Raw genomic sequence first — 14,977 nt, 5'->3', positions numbered from 1 at the left:
GGATCGGTTGGGCAAAAGGAAAAGGGGGCAAACAGTTGAGATCAGCGGGCATCGCAGAAACGTTCGTCGCAAGGAACAAAAACGAGACTACAGCACCGGCGTTGCCAGACTGGAAGACACACGGGAAAGTTATGCGTTGTTTATGGCGAAGCATTTTGAAGGAAATGTTTCTTACATTTTCGAATATTCGTCGGCAAACTGTAGCATGGTAGCTAAAATTTCGTCGTACCATCTCAAGCAAATAAATTGGTCTTCAAGTACAACATTACTACATTTTGACTTAAAATACCATACTAAACCAGTGGAAAAAGAGGATAAACAAAATGACTGGCTTGATTCACCGATAGATGGCGCATCTTACGGCCCAATCACAAATAATTATTGTTGTTCTATATCCAGCCATTTATTACAGTACGTAGGTACTTTTTCCCTCCTAGGCACCGTGGTTTACCAAAATGGGTTTACCATCGCTTCGAGAAAACCGGCCCAGATGGCATGGAGAGAGCCACGACACAGCGTTAATAACCCGCTCTATATCTTGGGTTTTTGATAGTACCCAATGGCCACTGCGTGGGGCCACCGATATCAGCGCTCAGGATTTGCAGCGTTCTGCCTCTCATCTTGATGCCCTGGCGCCGACCAACGGGTATTGCGCTGCCTCCGGGACCGGCAACGCTGTTCACAACCTCGACGGAAAACATTTCACGACAGGAGAAAAAAATAGTGAAAATTATATTATTTTGAAGATCGTTGCAGATAAAGACCCCTTCGGGTGAGACGTTGTGACGTCCAAATAAACTGCGCATCGCCGAACGCTCATTCTCCGCCCAAAATTCCAGAAGTAACTGTTGTCTTATCCAGAAGCTATAAGTGATTATCTGATATTCCTCCAGTTACCAAGAACGGGCTATATTTTGACATTGAAAACTTTCAGAAGATAACTTATATGTAACTTTTGAATAAGATAACGGTTTTGAAACTTTGGCATCGGGTTCAGACCGCTACCGCTACATTTGGGCGGAGAATGCGCGTTCGGTGATGCGTAAAGTATTTTTGCGGTGAAAAAAGCAAAACAAAAACACTGCGTCTTTTGGGGGGGGGGGGGGGGGACACACTGTGTGTAGATCTTAAATATACTGTCGAGAAGGGTATCCTGCCACGTTCCCGCGGGGTGGCGGGCCTGCCGAGGCGGCTCTTAGATTGACAAAAGAGCGAAACGCCGCGTGCCGCCGCGGACTTTGTGGCGGGTCCTAGCCGAGGGTCGGCCTTATCGGTACTCGGCAGGAAGCCGATGCGCGTATTCTATATATTGGGGCAGGCGAGCTTGCCTCGAGCGCCGCTGCTGCAGCACTTCTTTGCTTTGTGGGAGTCTCCGGCCGCCATCACTTGGCGCGATCGCCAGGGGCGATAAAGTTTATTGGCCTCAATCGGAGGAGGATGCGAGAGGGTGACCCCCCTCGGACCGTGGGTGGGGTTCAGCCTCGGGGGATGACCGTGACTTTGGCCGAGTAACGACGGTCACCTCTCGAAGGGATTACATACGACGATGAGATTCCGTAACTGCTTCTACTTTCTCCTTCGCACCCCCCTCTCTGCGTGTTTTTTTCTTTTCTTTCTTTAAGTTAATGGGCGAGTGGTGCGTGGGAGAGTGGACGGAGTGAGTGGGTAAGGCCCGCTTCAGACGAGGCAACTTTTCCAGCAATTTTGTGGTTGCTGGCGGGTTGTTCCCTAGCTCTCCCTAGATCGACGCGCATTGCTAAAATCGGGTCCGGCTCGAACAAGCGAGCAACTCGGAGCAATTCGAACACCGTTGAAGCGGCTGCAGCCAATCAGAGACGCGATATTTTCACGTGACACCCCTGTGGTGGTGATGATGACAGCTAAGACTTAGTCCTGGTTTGAAATGAATCGTTTTCGGAAATAAAGTTTCAGAAAAATGAGTTAGTATTCTCAACGCCGTTCAAAGATATAAGAACGCGTTTTTGCGCTTAGCTGGGCGTCTAAATAGTGAAAGAAGAATCAAATTTAATGATGATGATGGCAAGTCGGAGCAATTCGGTTGCTGCGTGTGGACGCGGGCGGCCGGTGTTGAGTGAGTGAAAGCGATGTTTATTATATCTTTTTTTTTGGGGGGGAAAATCGACTGTTGCTTGTGCACTTAGTGTGCACATGTCACTGTCGATAGGAAAGGGGATTGGGTGAAAAAGAAAGGATAGAAAGAGAGAGGTTTAGGTTTGGGGGGGGGGGGGGAGCCAGGTGCAGGGGGATGTCCTGGCCGTCGCAGGCATGTCGAGTCATAGGACGACCCAAGCCTCAGAACGCAAAGCCTGTCGAAGTTTGATGTGGAGCCGTCTTAGGGCGAATAGCTAAATATCTTAAAGCTGCGTTGGCTGGTAACTGTGCTTCACGGCTAATATCGGCACGAACGTTCGGTTGAAGGAATGACGTTTCTTGTCTTGGCTGAACAAGCTGTGTCTAAAATGCAGATTTCGTAATCATGAGCTGGAGCTGTAGATTGTGTAGTCGTGCCTTGTTCTGGTGTGTTGAACTGTAGGTGGTCTCCTAAAGAATTTCTAGGAGTTCCGTGTCCTTCATGTAAGTTATTAGTTTTTTTAGTGCCATGTCTGTCACAGCTCGCGTCGCCCGCGGATGTAGAAGGTCCTCCAGGCTATCACTGGAGAGTCCGAGGCGGGAATAGGCGTTATGGAGGGCAGTACGCTCGTCATTGTAGTCGGTGCAGTGTAGGAGGAGGTGCTCGGCGTCAGCAGTTTCCTGGCAGGTTTGGCAATTGGGGTTGAGATCGGGCCTGAAGCGACCTATCCACGCTGGTGTGAAAGCGCTTCCGGTCCGCAGACGGTGGAGCACCGCAGCAGTGTGACGATCCAACCCTCGTGGGAGACGGGCTGAGAACGTGCCGTCCGCCACTCTCGGGTCCGGGTTCTGTCGTGTGATGGTTCGTCTCACCAGAAGCTTGGCGTCTGAGAAACGGGGAACTGTGGAGAGCGGACATCCGGGGTCTTTGTGAGCCTGCGCTGCTAGGGAATCGGCGACTTCGTTTCCCCTGATACCACAATGACTGGGGATCCACTGGAAGATAATCTCGTGGCCTTTCTCCCGGAGCTCGGCTGCATCTTGTGCGACTGACCGCGCCAGAGGCGTATCCCTTTCTAGCTCCGATAGTAGCCCGAGAGCCGATCTTGAGTCGCTCAGGACTACCCAGCTGAGCCCCCGTGCGCAGCCTGTCCGAATTCCCCAAAGGGCAAGTCGTATGGCCGCCAGCTCTACGGTAGTAGAGGATGCCTGATGGGACAGGCGCTCGTGTATACCTACGGCTGCAGCCTCAAAGAAGGCCGCTGCTGTTGCTGTGCCTCCAGATGGGTCTACCGACCCGTCGGTAAAAACGCGTGTCCGCCCATCGTACTCCGCATCCAAGTGACTTTCCGTCAGCTGCCGAGCGGTTACCACTGCTGCGCTCTTCTTGGTCCGCAGCCCTGGTATGCTGATATTAACCCTCAAAGGGTGAGGATCTGTGTGTAGTGCTGGAAGGGGCGCTAGCGGTCCTGGTGTACCCGCGATGTCGCCTAAAGTGCAGAGCTGCGCTCCCAGTTCCGAATCCGTACGTTCGGCGATGCTTATCAAGAGCGTGATGGTAGAGTCGCAGTTGCTCATTCGAATGAGATGTCCGAGCGCTCGTTCTTGCAGAAGGTTTTCAACGGTATTCATACCTGCTTCGGTAAGAGTGTGTCGTGACGATGCCGAACGGGGAACTCCGATGCAAATTCGTAGAGCTACGCGTTGCGCTCTCTCTAGGTTCTCGATCTGATTGCCGCTCAGTCGAATGAGCGGTAAGGCGTAGAGTGGGCGAGCCAGAATGAGACCCTTGTATAGCTGTAGTAGCATTTGTTGCGATGTGCCCCAGGTAGTACCACCAAGCGCGCGGAGGATATTTGTGTGCGTTCGCATCCTCTGGAGCACCACCTGCGTTGCTGGGCCCCAGGATAGCCTCCAGTCCAAGGTGAGTCCTAGGTACGTGACTGTCTTCTCCACTCTCACCGGGACATCTCCGATGAACAGGGTCGGTTGGAACTTTGAGGGTCTCCTTGGAGCGTAGCATAGAGCAACAGTCTTTTCTGCCGATGTTGTCAGACCCAGTTGATGCAAGTGGTACACAGTGTTTGTAAGTGCTCTCTGGAGGGCGCGTGCCATCCGTTGCCTACGGTAGCCTGGGGCCGTAGACCAGAGCGCCACGTCGTCCGCATAGACAGCCATGCTTATCGGGAGTGCTGGTTCCTCGCCTACTCTTGCTGCGGCTGGGAGTGATGCAATCGCCAGTGCAAACAGGAGCGGACTGACTACGCTCCCTTGGGGAACGCCATGGTCGACTCGTCGGGGCTTGCTCAGTGCTCCGCCGACCTTTACGCACATGGTGCGTTCAGTGAGGAATGCGCAAATGTAGTTAAGAGGTCGTCCACATACCCCGAAACGACGCAGGGCTGAGATGATGATTCGGTGCGGGAGGGCGTCGAAGGCTTTGCGGACGTCTAGGAATACGGCCATCGCCGACCAACCTTGTGCTTTGGCCTCCTCCAGCGAGCTGGTGATGTCACCAATTGCGTCCGCGGTGCTCCTGTGGTGGCGGAACCCCGAGAAGCAGTCTGGCAGAGCCCCGGCCGCCTCAAGGTGGTAGACTAGGCGACGTAGCACCATTCGTTCCATCACTTTGCCAAGGCATGATGTCAATGAGATGGGCCTATAGGAGCTTAGTTGGTCTTGGGGTTTCCCGGATTTCAGTAGTGGTACCGTGGTTGCTTCTCTCCACGCTTCTGGTATTTTAGAGGTCCTCCACACATGATTGATTAGAGTCAGCATTGCTGGGACAGCCGACTCGTTAACGTTTCTCAATGCTTGGTTGGTGATTCCGTCTGGGCCTGGGGCCGCACGGTGTCTCGGGAGAGCATCGAGAACGTGCTGCAGTTCGTGCAGGGTGAAGTCTTCGTCTGGCTGCTGCATGGGGGTCGCTGTTGGGTGACGGAACTTTCTCCAACCCTGGGGGGGCGGGCTGGCAGCCGGCAGTGGTGGAACCTCAGTAAATGCATCCGCGAGTAGTTCGGCCATCTCTGTTGGCTGAAGGTTCATTGCCACGGCCATTCCAAGGACAGGGTTTTGGGGGATTGGGCGACCTGCTAGTGTTCTCGCCATCCGCCAGGCCCGGCTTCCTCCGGCTGGTTTGTCTAAGGTGGTGCATTTGAGGCGCCATTGTCGGCGTGCTAGTTTTTTACCGTGCCTCCTGAACTTGGCATCCAGTCGCCGGTATGCCAGTACATCTGCCGGATCTCCAGTGGCCCATGACCGTCGCTGAGCGCGACGTCTTTTTGCCCGCAGTTCTAGCCATTTGAGGTCGGGGTTGGGACGTGTTGCTGGCACTCTGACTTCGTGGGTGACCTTTCGGAGGACGCGGGAGAGCGTTTCCGGGGTGAAGGATCGTCCTTCTTCCAGCGCTTCTTCGAGCAGGGTACGGAAGCGATCCCAGTCGACGACGCCGCAAGTCTTCAGAGGAGCTTTTGGCGGCCTTCCGATGACAATGGGTAGATGATCACTTCCCCAGCTGTCTGCCTGAGGAGTTGCATTGAGACGTAGGGCCCAAGTCGTGAAAGTCAGATCAATTACGCTTCCCGTCACTCCAGGCCGTACAAATGTCGGGTTCCCACTTGTAATATTTCTGAGGTCGAGCCTATCTAGCATTGCCTGTAGCTCTCGACCTCGCCGAGAGTCCTTTCTGTCCCCCCAGGACTGTTAATGGGCATTGAAGTCGCCGGCAATTATAACCTCTCCTTTGGCCCGTGCGCGAATGTCCGCGAGTACATGGACGTCCCAAGGTACATTAGGGGCCACGTATGCCGAGACGATGGTCAGGTAACGGTCTCCAAATTCCAATTTTACTGCCACAAAATCTGCTCCTTCACTGCAAAGATCGCTGAGGTCTATCTCTATCTGTCGTAGGTTTCGTCGAACTAGGAGGGCTGCTCGCGGTGTCACGCCCGCCTCCAGAGGCCTGCTGCAGTAAACTACGTGACCCGCAATGCGTATGCTGCCGGCTGGCATTCTGGGTTCCTGGAGGGCCACAGCATCGTAGGCGTAGTGTAAAAGGTGGTCGCGTAGCTCTGGGAGTCTCGTTCTCAAGCCGTTACAGTTCCACTGGAGGGCGGAACAGGTGAGAGGCTGGGGGCGGGCTGTAGGTCTTCTACTAGTGTCCCCAATCGTGGATGTCTGTGGATTGGTAGTTAAAGCTTTCTTTTAGAATGATTGATACCCGAGATTGGTCTTTGGGTCGGGCTTCATTGTTGTAGTAGAAAAAATAAGAAAATATCTGTACCTCTAGAGGAAAAATGTTAGATTTTTGTATCACTGCAGTCCGTCTCGCCTGTAAGAGCTCAGGGAAACGAGTTTGAAGGTTATTTATATTCCTCTCAGGTATGAATGAATGTTTTTGGTGACGAACGCGCGTAAGTTGCTTGCTGCACTGGTTCCCTCCCGGTTTCACAGTGATCTCACAAGTGGAAGTATCATTTGAAGAAATGTAAGTATGCAACGTGACCATTCCGAATTCACTGTTGCTAGCAGCGTGCAAGCCATGTTAATTGCTGCCTTAAGAAGAGGAATCCAACCCTGGCTTGGTGGTGTTGTTCTTGGTGGTGGTGGACGGGACCTCTCCGAAGAACGTTGGTGGTTGACACCTTTAGACACTGTGGCCTCAGAAGTGGTTTCTTGTGGTCTTTCGTCTGAATTCTGCCCCTTGTTGGTAATGCCTGCCCTTGGCTTGCCTTTTCCCTGTCCCTTTGAAATAGAAGCGTATGTGTCTTGGTTCTGTCCCTGTTTCCCGGTTTCCCCGGCCGCAGACATCTGGGGAAGTGGAGGAAACTCATCGCTGCCCTTTGTTGGGTTCGGAGCGTTCGGCTCTTGTAAGGCGACTTTGGCGGTGCGAAAGTCGACCGCGTGATGTCTAGCATAGTTGCGAGTTTTCCTTTCTTTCCTCCATTTTGGGCAAGATGGAGATTTGGCAGAATGGGTTTCACCACAGTTTACACACTTCTCTTTTGCGGTGCAGGATTCTGTATCTGGATGAGTGCCACTGCAACGGTTGCAGACAGGAGCGTTTTTGCAGGATGCCTCGCGATGCCCGTAGCGACAGCATTTGCGGCACTGTATAGGGCGCTCTTTGAACAGGGTCACGGGATGACGCACAAGGCCAAGGTAGACAAAATTTGGTAGTGGTGTACCGCAGAAGGAGATCTTCATTGCTGAGCTCTGCCCAAGTCGACGAAGTCTTGCTACCCTATTTTCCGGCGATCTTAAATGCTCCCAGACATCTGCTTCGGACAGCGCGGTGTCCACTTCTGTGATTACGCCTACAGCGTAATGCCGAGGAAGTGGTTCGTAAGCTCTTATGGGAATCCCACATAGCTTCTTGCAGTCTAGAAGAGCACGCGTCGTCTGTCCATTCCTTGTATTGTATCGACTGCTATGAGGTTCAGCCGTCTGTTGTACCTTATTTCTATGATGCACTCTGGGCAGAGTAAGTTTAGGGCATCGGATACTTTTAGACTGCTCAATGACGTAATAAGAGTGTCTTCGGCAGCTGGTACAAAGATAACCGTAAGACCTTCTGTCATTAGGGTGCTTGTACGGATTGTGCCCGTGCTGTTGCTTGAATTCGAGCTAGGTTTTTTCCGCATTTTTGATGTCTTAGCTGGGGTCCAGCCTTCGTCATCGATGTCGGACATTTCCATGTCATTAGGGGGAATTATCACCCGCCGCTGGGATGTGGTAGCACCCTGATCCTCTAGAGTGGGACCCACAGCAGGATTTCCAGTCAGACTGTTGTTATCAGCTTCTGATGCGGATATTGAGTCACCGCATATGGAGGAAGGCAGACTGTACCTTTCGGTGGTGGCCTTGTGATTCGAATGCAGTGAAGATGACTTGAGGGACATGGCGAGGTCGATTCACTTGCACTGGGAAAGACCCAGTGCGGGGATACCCACCAGTTGATGACCGGATAAGCGTTCTTCAATGTTGATTCGATTCTGGTTATTAAGGCAGCTGATAACAATAAATATTCGGTTTCAACCGAACGAGGCTAGAAAAGTGCAAGCTTCTTAAAGACACTTCGTCTTCCTCCCCGGCCGGTGTTGCTGGTGTTGCGACGTCAAGTTGCTCGGTGAAATTGCTCCGTCTGAAGCGGGCCTAAGCAGTGATGGCGCGGATATCAAAATGGGCCGTGCCTCCACTGGGCTCTGCGCCCAAAAGTGAAACTTGAGACTTGGAGCTCAGCCGAGTTCGAGTGTAACTCAGCTCGGAGCGTGGAGCGAAAGCTTGCGCTGCAGAACCTCCTGGGTTCGATCCTCACCCCCTGCTTGTTTTGATCTGGATGTGTTTCATACTGGCACCCGTTCGTGTGATCATTGCTGCGTGGTGCACGTTAAAGACCCCAGGTTAGCGGTTGTACTGCACTGACTAAATTTTTCATCTACACCTAAGAGACAAGTCACCCGGTGAGGCAAACATCGCATCTAGGCTGCCTAAACATACAAGCAACACATTTTTTTTTAGTGTAGCTGGTTTGCTTTTTTTTGCTTACTTTGTACAAACTCAGATGAAAACTCGAATGGAAATCGTTACAAGTAATAAATTACTTGTAAACCCTTATATTTATCAGAATGTTTTTAACGGAGTCAGTCGATATTTTTAAAGGTAATTGTAAAGTAATTTCTTTTACTTTTTTACTGCGGGGAATGATTGTAACCCGTTACATTTTCTGTTCAATCAGGGAGGAAAAAGCAGAAATTATAAATATTGACAAAAATCGTTTTTTTAAAGGATAAGTTTTACCGGAATTCCACTGTCACCTGAACTTACAAAACTCAAGGTATGACACTCTTTAGAGGCTCAAAAAATTGCTTGACGTAACCTAAAACCTCACCTTAAATATATATATATATATATTTTTTTTTTTCTTTAAGGTTTGGTTGTTTGCATATCGCAAGTTGTCAGCTTGCTTGTCCACAACGAAGTAGGAAGCACACTTACACAAAGAACCGGACTATCCGTGCAAAAATATTAGGCAAACTCCCGAAATCCAAATGTTTCATCGTATTAAAAGAAACAACAACAGAAAAATAAAAAATAAAGAAAGATCTATGTGCGCACCGTGTAACGAATCTGTGCGCACCTTTTTGTTTTTTTTTTTGTTCATCCCTTATCTCTTTTCTTGCTTGCTGCTGTCTAAGAAGAGGAGTATGACTTCTTTGTGACAACTTCATGTAGGAAGATAGTCCACACTGGTGGAAAAAGCGAAGTTAGGGGTAGCCGTATCTAGGTCAAAGCGTCTCAATGACCAACATGATCTAGCGGAAGTTCTGGGTGTCGAGCGGGTATACGTAGAGGCCTCGCGGGCGCGTGGTTTTCTACCCACTCAATCTCGAACTTCGTGGCGCGTCCAGGTGACAGCACCTATTTGGAAAAAAGGTGAATTGAAAAGGTGCTGAGCGCGGGAATAGAAATATACACACAGAAAAGAGGCAACATGTCTGATAAGATTTTTGAAAATTGAGAGCCAGATGTTGCTCAGGGTCACAAAAGTGTGAGTGGCGGCAACAATAAACACTTTCCTAAAATTTGTGTTTTGTTTTTTACCCTAGGACAGTTGGGTTTCAAGCAGACATGTACGCATTACCCCAAAACGTTTCTCAATTCCGTAACTCGTTACTCGCTCAAAAAGTAACTAAATACTTTACTCGTTACCAATTCTCAAAAGGAACGCGTTACTTTACCTTAAATGTAACGAGTTACTTTTCTCGTTACTTTGACGACCAAAATACACAACTGCTTTTGTTTCGTGGTTTATTGTCTTCTTTTCAATACTCGTTCCACTTAAGCAGTAGCTGCCTCTGGAAGTTTACATCAGTCATGTTGCCCCCTTGATTCAGAATACTTGCGCGGTGACGCTGAACACTCGCTCTACTGACGCGATCGAAGAAACGGCGGCGCTGTTCTTCAGGAAGGGCTAGCGAATCTGGGATTCCCCTCTCTCTTTTGTTCTCCCTGGTTATAAAGTTCGAAGTTAAAAATGGATTCTACGCCTTCCCGCGTTGGCAACCTCCGTGCTCACATTCAGTCTGTACAGGACTGCAGAAGGTTCAACTAACGAAAATTATTGTGTTATCTGTTGAAAGACATTCCTAGCTGTACAGTTCGAGTGACGTGTTCAGCGATAAACGTTGCAGTACTGTCATACTGTTTAGGTGTTTTTCGAGTTGCGCATCTGCCTTTGTCGCGATAGACGGGTACTTAGGTTAGAATTAAAACGAGACTGTTTAAACGTTGTTGTACACGTTACTCCCCAAAAGTAATAAAATACCGTCACTCGTTACTTGGCCTTTAAAGGGAACAGGCCCACTCGTCACAGCCAAGTCGTCACAGGGAAACTGGTCATAGGTGAACTGGTCAAAGAGGGCATTTCGTTCTAGGTGAACTTGTAGTAGGGGAAGTGGTCGCAGTGACCTTCTCGTTTTTGGAAAGTTCGTCACAGACTTTTTTTGATAGGGGGGGGGGGGGGGGAGGGGGGAAAGGGGCGGGAGAGGGGGGGTTTATTTTGGAAAGTGGTTGCATCAGACTTGTCGCAGTTTCAAACTTGGCTTCTCCTTTTGCTTGTTTGCAGGGGACGGTTGTGGTCGGCTTTTCGGTGTTATCTTTACTTACGACGTCCCTTTGTTGTTAAACCCTTTTCGGAAGCTTTGCTAGGTAGGAAATTATTGTTCAATGACAATACAGGGGTGCGGTATGCAGATCTCCGCACCAGGATGCTAGGAAGTGTAGCAGTTAGGTTTCGTCTTTGGGGGCGTCTTCTCTTTTTTCTATATCTACTCCAAAAGGGTTTTTCGCTCGAAGCGGCTTCGAATACGTATATATATAGGGGTGAAATGTGCGGACCTTCAGAGAGCACGACCGCATTCGTATGATGAACCGAATTAAAACCCAGCGTGACGTTCCCATGCTGTGCGAAGGGTACTCTTATACGCTTAGCCGAAAAGACCCCGACGCTGTGTACTGGGTCTGTAGAGATAGAAAGCATTGCAAAGGCCAAAGCCATCACCCTCAGATGCACCATGACGACTTGCCCTACTTGATGTGTTTACTTATGATGAGTTCGCTTGTGATCAGTTCTCCTAGACCGAATATTTTCATGTTTCAGAGTGGCTGTTAGAGTAGGTCATGGGCCAATGAGTTTGGTTCCCATGATGGCACTTGCGCGCACGCCCAACCAAAGTTTGGCGGAAGCTAACGTGCGCATTCTTTACTTGTCCCCGACAATATACCATTCTCAGGTACGGCCCAGCGTGCGATATTTACAGCCCAGCACGCGCGTGTTTCTTTGCTTCGGAAAGCGAACAAAGCACGCACCATACGCACAAGCTCTTCGAGACGGTAGCAGAAGCTCCTTTTGAGAAAAATTTGTACAAGACCATGTCGTGCCTTTATTTTTTAGTTGTAAATTACTATTTTTCGTCAGTTATCGAAGCCGAATTGCAAACGCAAGATCGGCGAAAAAGGTAAATTGTGACGAAATGGACAAGTGCCCAGTTGCCCTCTGTTACGACTTCCCCGTATACGAGATTCCCTATGACGACTTGCCCTATTTGACGAGTTTACCTATGACGAGTTGGCTGCGACGAGTTGGCTTGTGACGAGTTCTCCTAGACCCGCCTTTAAAGTACCTAAATGCGTAACTCGTTATAATAAAGTAACTAGGCTGAAGGAACTCGTTCTGAGTAACGCGTTACGTACATGTCTTGGTTGAAGTAACGCCACGGAAGTGACGGACTACTTTTTGAGGTAACGGTCACTTTTATGGAAGTGAAATTGTAACTGTAATTAGTTACAATTTAGTCATTGGTAATTGTAAATGTAATTCCTTACTATTTGTTTAGTAACGTAACTAAGTAACGAAACATTAATTGCGAGTTTGCTTTTATTGGGACGACCAACGAGACATGTAATCGGCATAATGCTGCAATTACAAAAAGAAAAAAATATAAAAAATTAAGCCGTTTTCTTAAATTTAAATCAGAATTATTTTATTTAAATCAGACTAATTAAAAACGGTGATTCCTTACGACTAGATGTAATTCTCAGCATAGCAGATTGATAGATCGTGTGATCAGTGATAACGAATCGGGAGTTATAATTATTGCAAATGTACAGTGTATGTAGCAACGTTTTATTTATGTAATGCCCGCCATACTAAGAAAACACAACTTAATTTTTTGTTGGTTAGATAAAACGATTTTGTTTTGCGTTCCGAATCCCTCCAATAAGACATTACTTTTTTTTTAGATATTTTTCTTTTGCATCCCGATTTTGTTGCAGGAAAATTCCAGGCAACGGACAAACGAAGTAGGAGAAACCAAGCTCAACACTCCGATTTGTTCAGAAGAGCACCTGGTTTTGCTCGTGTTCAGCTTTATAGAAAATATTTCTTGCTTGATACTTTGATACAATAGAAAAGCCTCAAATGATAGACAAACTGGAAATACGGAATAATTTGGCGACTCTTTTGCGGAGAGGTTTGATCAAAATAATCATAGTAAAACTGCTTTGGTTTAAATCCCAATTTAAATAATCACTTAAATCACGATTTATATCATTCTTTTTTATCCACCGTGCTGTTTCGGCAGAAATTGTATGAACTCATTTTTTCTCCTAGCTGATACACCATGACCATTAAGCTGCGGTAACACCGCTGATGCCTCATCCAAGAAAACTGTCAACAGACAATGTCGGAAGCGTTCCGTAATTGTATGACTGTCAGATTGGTCACGCAAGAACCGTCTGCAGACATTTTAGGAGCTTACGTCTGTAGGAAGCAAGCTCGCTTCAAATCTGGCTCAGGCCTGTTTGCAAAAAAATACTACTGTCATCATGTCTGCGGGGTACATCCTGTCTTTTTGTTTTGTTTTGTGTTATGTATGAACAGTGTTACTGCGGGTTTACATCTGGCCGTTCTCATTGGCTGGATCGGTCAAACAGAGAAAACCACCAACTGCAGGGCTCAAGAGTGCATCTCGGGACGATGCGCAACTGCAAGAATCTTTGCGAGTGTATGTAACGTCAAAAATGTTCGAAGGAAGTTCACGCGCATAGTAGTTTTATCATTTTCCCTGTGCTTATTTCCATCACGCGGGTGTTTTTTTTTTTTCTTCCGTAATAGTACCGTATGTTTTGTTTTTTTGTTGTTTTTTGTGAAGACGCGCAGCCGTATTCAACTACTCGGCCAATATTCATCGTTTTTTTGTGCTTTGAGCGCTACAAACATTCTGGATACGCGTTCTAGAACTCAAGCGTGTTTGGGTCGAACCCGCGAACAGTTCCGAGAGGGAACTATTCGAACAAAACGGGGATGCTTGTCTTCTGCAGCGGACCGGAAACCCGTACCGCGTTATTTGAATAGACCATGGTCCTTGAAAGACAGTACGCGACGGCGTCGGTTGAAGGAGAACAAAAACAGTCGTCAACGGTGATCCTTTTTTTTTTATATCTATGCGCCCTTATTCGTTCAAAAAAAACAAAAAAACTAGAAATAATAAATAGAAGAGCGTACGAGCGCGCATTTCGTTCATCCGCAGAGCAGATGTAGATCACGGAGTACGGAATAATCTTTGGTCCCACATGTGGAATGCGGAGCTCGGCTAGACAGTACGAGATGACCATATTTTACGTTTCATTGGTATTTGACCTAGAAAGGGGCGTCACAATTCTAAACAATCACTAAAAGAAAGATGAACGTAATACACTGCAGCTTATGCTTGAGTCGTAGGGACTTTGTAAATGGTTTGGCAGTACGTTTCTTGCACGAAAACTTGCACTTCTAGTATAACCGAACCAAAAACAATTCAGATTTGGTTTGTCTTTAACGACCGGGTAACAATTGTGACCCCATCTTTACTATGCAACTTCTCTAAGTCTAAAAACAGTTTTCTTGATATTTCATAATAAAAAAAAAGTAAATGAGATTTCTGCCAGGGGTAAATTCATTTGATTAATCGTTCAATTAATGAATATTTAGGCCCCTGCTCTCCCATGCACCTATAGTTCCTAACATAACGATTTTGTGCAAAGGATTGCGACAGAGCGTGGTGAAATTTATACGCCCTACACACTTTTTTCAACTTAAGATCCCATTTGCAAGATAGCAGTTTTTCTGAAAGTTTTTGGAGACCTTTTTGGCTACCTCCTCGAATTACTAAACCCCCCAATATCCGAACTATGTAATTTATACCTTTTACTCTGATCAACACACTAATAACGCCACTTGTAATTTCACCTCAAAAACTCAAATCCAGCAAAAAAAAAAAAAAATTAGAAGGATTTTTATCGCGAAGGCTTCATATGATGTGTTACTTAAAGGGGCGGTGCAACGATTTTATGATTAAAAGAAGCTTGCATCTCGTCACTTTTACGTTGTTTATCATGTCCCGGAGGTCAAAGAAAACATCTTAATTAAAAATTTCGCGATTCCGCTGCATAATCGCAAAGCAAAAGCCGAGCTTTTTCCCCCACCTGCAGCCCCAAGTGGCAGCCGAAGGAACTACGGCGAAAAGAATACGTCACCTCGCTCGGCTCTAAGCTGCAGCATAACGCCCGCTAATGTCAGCAGAGAGAGGGAGAGGAAGCGTCCTCCGAGGTAGCACACGGTAACCTACACGGCACTCCGAATGACGTCACTAGGAGGGGGACCAGCTGTGACCCTGAAGGCTGGGAGTGAGTTGAGGAGTGCCCAAAATGCCAATAGTTATCTTTTTTTTTTTTTTTTTTTTTTTTTACGCAAAAACTAGGACATGCATTTGAAATCGGTTTTCTGTTCTTTACTTCAGAAATGTCAGGAAGCAACTTCCAGAAATCTTTGACCGAAGTCCGGAAA

At 47.8% G+C, this 14,977-nt stretch overlaps 1 pseudogene; it reads left to right on the top strand.

Moving 5' to 3' along the window:
* The first annotated feature begins 5,796 nt into the window (after positions 1-5,796).
* Positions 5,797-14,977, top strand: part of LOC115330168 — a 192,141-nt pseudogene continuing 182,960 nt past the window's right edge.

The sequence above is a fragment of the Ixodes scapularis genome, unplaced genomic scaffold (assembly GCF_016920785.2).
Source record: "Ixodes scapularis isolate PalLabHiFi unplaced genomic scaffold, ASM1692078v2 PGA_scaffold45__5_contigs__length_3442486, whole genome shotgun sequence".
In the NCBI taxonomy this organism is placed as follows: Eukaryota; Metazoa; Arthropoda; class Arachnida; order Ixodida; family Ixodidae; genus Ixodes; species Ixodes scapularis.
Note: the sequence above shows the minus strand (reverse complement) of the source record. Positions and strands in the feature narration are given on the sequence as shown.